Here is a 6,000-nt window from a genome sequence, read left to right as displayed (position 1 = left end):
TTCTCTCCCCAAGATAACAAATATATTTGTCTAGGGAGGGCTATTACAACATGAAATTTAGATGAATCACAGAAGTTGAATGTTGGATGAACTTTCCAGGTAGTGAGGTCTTCAGCTGCGTGCCCAGGCAGGTGAATAGCACACTGCCGAAATGAAGAACTCGCTCCGTCACAAGAATTCCTCTTTCAACTGTCATCCAAAGGCAGGACTGTCTGCTTTCCTCTGAATTTGCTAGTGGAATCAAGGAAATACAATAACTTAGTTCTGGGTTTTTTTCCTCCTTTCCTTTAGAATTTAATTTTGTGTATTTGTTTTGCAGTACATATTGAGTTGTTCATCTCTACCACTTCTGTTAGCAAGGAATGAAGAAATAAAGTCAAATGAGCTGAATGAGTTGTCTGAAGAATGGTGTGAAATTTACTTGAAAAATCATTCAGCAGTTGCTTGAGACAACAAAGAAAACTGAGAAAAGTCGGTTGCACATTTATAGAGACGGTGTCAGCAGCTTTCAGGTCGCTCTGTGGCTCCTCTCCTGTTCTGCACACATGCAAGTGGGAGAGCTTGTGATTTTTGCCAGGCAGCTGTGCAACCAACCATTACGCTAAGGCTGTGCCAGCCCCAGGAAGGCTGCTGCAGAGCTCAGGGGAAAGATTTACAAATGAATTTTCCTAGTTTAATGTGCTACTTTCTAAAATGAGTTTTTCACTTAATTTACCCCTGGGGCTGAAAGTTCAGAGCTCACACCTACTGGCCACATTGTAAAGTAAAATAATGGCCAGCCAAACTGCTGGGACAGTGAGGAGAAATTATTCTCCTTCATTTTTTTGTGTGCAGCTCATTATATTTCAAGTGGAGATGAAAGGTGCTGGGCTGGCATCCTTCGAGGATAAAATCTGTCACCAGTTTGTGTTAGTTCAGTGCAACATTTCACACCGGATTTACCAGTGAGCCACTTTTCTGGCCAGAAGGGTCTACCTTGGAGTGCCAGAGTAATTCCATCATCTGCAGCTTACTCAGTCCTTGGCTGCCTGGAAACTCCCAGAGTTGTGAGTTAATGTTATTTCTGGTCATACTTTTTGTAATGTAGATGGCAGCTCCCCAGGACTACGCCGAACCTATCGGGCATTTCACACAGGCCCCAAACAGCTGTCAAACAGTGAGAGTGTTCGGTCACTGCTGGGTTTGACCAGACCTGAGACAATAACTGGGAGCTAAGGCTCAGTATGGATTTGTAGCCCTAATGCACAGGAGACAAAAATATTGAGAGCAACAGAAGCAAGGTGCTTTTAGCTAATAATGCAAGGCAAGTGCTATGAAAAATGTCCAAAAACATTGATTCCTTTTTTAAATGCTTGCTTTGTTAACAAACATAATTGTTTACCTTTCTTATTTGATGTTCACAAATTCATGGTGTTCTGAGATTTGCCTTATATCAAAAGATACAGATATTTGGATTTTCATATCAGCTAAATGGCAAAGAACAAGGACTGAAATCTTGGACTGTTGAGATCAATCGAGTTTCGGCATTGACATTTGATTGAGGCAATTTTCTTCACCAGACACATTGTGAGTTGAGAACAAACCATTAATCCTCTGATTTAATTTTTAAAAATCATCTGTGGTTCAGAAAATATACTTATCAATCTCGGCCTTTAACCAAAAGGAAGCAGTTTACAAGCAACTAAAATATGTTCCTCCAAGTTTTACTGAAAGAATAAAGTAGCAAAACCAGTACTTATCCATGAATAATTGTGGTCAGAAAAAAAGATGAAACAGAACTCTCATTATTTAAAGGATGTATTGGAAAGCTCCCCAAATTTCTTTAAATGCTAGAACAAAACTTGCTTTAACAGCAATAATGTTTGCTGGGTTATTTATATGTTATTTCTGGAAAAGCTGACTCCATACAGCAGACATACATAAAAGAAATAAAAAGAACTTTTTAGTTCTATACCTTTTATGCTTTATATTACCTTTTTGGCTTGAATCATCAGTCTACCCTCCAAACGTTTGTGATGTCATTAATAGCAGAGAAGAATTAAATCATGGTTCTTCAATATTATGTCCTTCTCTTGAGAGAATGTTTTTTTGAAATATGTTGTACTGCATGACTTTTTTCCCAAACTCAGACTCTTCATAGGTGCCATTTACTTTGAAGAAGCCTCTGATCCTTCCTTCTCTCATTTTCCTGGGGCTCTTAATGTTTCTCTACAGAGGGGGAAAAAGGTTTCCTCTTTTGTATTATTCTTGACTGACCCATTAAAATGATGTCTAATTAGAAGCATTTAAAAGAAATCTGTCTGTTATCTTTGCCTTTGAAAATTAGTCTCTCTGCTTTGATGGCTGATGTTTTGGCTATGTTATGTGTGTTATTTTAAAGATTCAGTTACCTTCCATTATTCCCCTGCAATTCCCAAAGTCTGGAGTAGGCACATCAAGCACAGATGTAGGGCCCTGGCCAAAGATCAGTGATATCATGGGAACTATGAACAGTCTCTGTATGTGCGCTCAGGCACATGTTGCCAAAGGAATGGCGACTTATTCTAGGGCCTTGGGCCAAGGAAGAAAGCAGAGGGTGCTGGGGAATGATAGCAGAAGCCACCAGGGTGTCTAGAAAGGACCAGGAGTGAAAATTCTGTGGAAATAATGCTTTTTTCATTTTTTTCTTCCCCCCCCCCCCCTACTCTCTTAAGTACCTGTTAATAGCTACACTCCTTCCTCAAGGTGGTTAGCATGAGGAGATTGCTCTTCAGCAAGTATTTTCACCAACAGTACCATCTCAGACTTGTGGTGAAGAACCCAGGTTTGTGGCAAATTGCTGTAGACTAGTGAGTAACTAACTGCTTATCAGCTGAGTTGCAGCACCCATTCACCTCCATGCTTATGACCTGTGAGGAAGCACAATGCAGCAGAAACTGGGGCTGGAGGTTTGTTGTAGAAATGGTTGTGTCATTTTTCTGTGTAGCCACTGGCCCTCCTCTCACCTGATGGCTACCAAATCTCTGCTGGATGTTACTGATCCAAGGGCAGCACTTACTGTGTTGCTTCTGTGAGCACTCCTCATCCACTCCACTGCAAATCTAAACAGTTTGCCTTAAGCCAGGGGTCCTCAAACTACGGCCCGCGGGCCGGATACGGCCCCCAGTATTTACAGAACCGCTGGGGGTTTGGGGGGGCAAACCAAGCAGCCACAGATGACCTCCTGCCACTTCATCCGTGCGCCGGCCCCCTGGTTAAAAAGTTTGAGGACCCCTGCTTAAGCTATCGGTGACCATACCGACTAGAGGAAAACTGCTCATATAACCTGTTCCCCCCTGCTGAGGGATAGAGATAGTGAACTTGAGCCATAATGTAATGATGCTATCTTCAACTGATTTTTAATTATTTATATGTCCGCTGCCTGTACCTTTACACTAATTTAATTGAATCAGTACAAAACACTCCATAAGACATTTACTACATTGAGGGTAAGCCAAAGGCAATGTCGCCTAGAACAAAAGTGCTACAATGGCTTACACACTAATTAATCTAAAATGTATTTTAAAATTTTCAGGATTGTACATAAGTGAGTTGAAGAAGAGTAAGAGAAATAAGGGAAATAGCGGAGAATTTTTGAGATTTGCCATCCTGACTTTGAAGGTCCATCTCTGTTGTACCATGCAGTATGATACAGACTACTAACACAAGTAGTCCTAGGATACCAGAGCCATTGCAACTAATGAAATTAAATTTTGCTACTGTATTGCCAGAAAGAGTGAAGACATCTTTAAACAGCACAGCCAGACACAGAAGGCTGCACTTGTCAGCCCTCCAGGGGAAATGAGATGCACCATTACCTGTACATTTCTAAATAAGAACAAATAGACAAAACAGAATAGACAATTTCACACCTGACTGCAGTATGTATAAATTCAAATAATTTTCAAATGCACAGATGTTTCTGGGCACCTCAGGAAGCTATTATATTTATGAAGATTTTTGGCCATTCAGAAGTCTGGTTGGTCTTCTCAGGGCAGTTAGCAAAAAATCTCTTTGGTCCGCCACAAAGCCTGTATTACTTAGAGGAACTATAGGAATACGTGTGATATATCTGGATTTGCCCTTTTGAGGCAAATCACCACCAGCTGATAGTTCAAAAAAGATATCACCAAGTCATATTTACTTACAGTCAATTTAATTTTAGTAGAACCCATACATTTCAATGAATCTGCTTTTATGGGCAGATAGGCATTTGATACCTTCTGTCTCGAGAAGCATCTATACTCTTGGTATCAAGAAATCCTTTCGCATCAGTAGGATTCAAGACCAATAGAGAGCCAACACCTGAAATTTATAAGCACTGATGCTGAAGGATTTTGATACTTATTGATAGGCACTGATAACTTTCAAACTTGATAGGCTTCTATACCTGTCGGTCTTGAGACGAATTTTTATGTTGGTAAACACTGAGACCTATCAAGAGCAAGACCTTTGGATATCAATAGGTGTCGGTGCCTATAAATTCAAGCACCTATTTTTAGGCAAGGATACTGATAGCAATTGATGGATAGATATAGATTAGAAGGCATAGACACCTTCTGATCTCAATAGGTGACTATTGGTCTCAAGACCAGTTTTGATACCAGTAGACATCAAGATCTATAGATCGTGAGAACTTCTGATATTGACAGGCATCCATGTCTATCAGTTTCAAGACCTATCTGTAAGCATCAGTATCAATACTTAGTGACAGCCATTGATACCTTTTGATCTCAATAGACATCTACGTCTACGAATCTCAAGAAATTTCTTGATATCACTAGACACCGTGACCTATCAGTAGTGAGACCTTTCAATATCTGTGGGCATCAATGTTTATCAATTTGGATGCCTATTGAAGATATTGATATCTATTGGTATTGGCCAATAGCAGTAGGCATGGATAACTTTGTCTTAACTGATGTCCATTCCTATGAGTCTTGAACTTATTTTGATATTGTGGGCACCAACATATACCAACAGTGAGACCTTTTAGTATCATTAGTCATTCGTGCCTGCCAATTTCAACACCTTTGGATGGACATCAATGTCTATTGATAATGTCAATATCTTTTGAGCTCAATAGGTGTCTACACTTATTGATCTAGAGTCTGCTTTTGATAGAAGTAAGCATTAAGATCTGTAGAGCAAGATTTTTTTTATATTCATAGGCATCAATATCTTTCAGTCTTGATAGGAATCCAAACACTTTGGTCTCAATAAACTTTCTGTTACTGGTAGGAATCAAGACCTGTAGACAGTGAGCCCTTTTGATGTAGATAGGCATTAAGACCTGTCAATTTTGACATTTATCTGAAGGTGTTTTTATCAATAGGTTATTACCACATCAATATCTATCAACAGGCATTGATACCTTCTCTATCTCAGTAGGCACTTATGGTCTCAAGAAACGTTTTGATATTGGTACAAATATGCTAGAGATAGGAAGACCTTTCAATATTGGTAGGCTTCAATACCTATTAGTTGCTGACTTATATTAGTTAAAGGACATTATAGCTTCTACAAAATTTTAATGATCATCTTGTAATGTAATAAAAGTTAAAAGTAATACTGTATGCTCCCCAGCTAAATATGGCTGCAAATTAGCATTTCCCCAAAACTTCAGGGCTTAATAAGAAATTATGTGAAATAATGAAAGTTATTCTTAGAATAAGAAAGTTAGAGAAGATACTCCAGTTAACGATCAATTTTTCATGAAAAATTATTATCTAAGTGCACATGAATTTCCTGTAAGTATCAGTATAATTGTAAAAGATTAAATCATATAACAAGTAAGAATAATTGTAATGTAATTAACCACTGATTACTCCATTTCTTTTCCTCTGTTATGCATGTGTACAGGTAGACAGAACAATTAACAAGTTATAAAACGGTTCACATTGATTTGTACAGCTCTGGTTCAAAGCAGAGCAAAATCCCAGATGGGCAGCAAAATTAAAATTGCACTGTGGCAAAAAAAGT

The sequence above is a fragment of the Falco cherrug genome, chromosome 6 (assembly GCF_023634085.1).
Source record: "Falco cherrug isolate bFalChe1 chromosome 6, bFalChe1.pri, whole genome shotgun sequence".
Lineage (NCBI taxonomy): Eukaryota > Metazoa > Chordata > Aves > Falconiformes > Falconidae > Falco > Falco cherrug.
Note: the sequence above shows the minus strand (reverse complement) of the source record.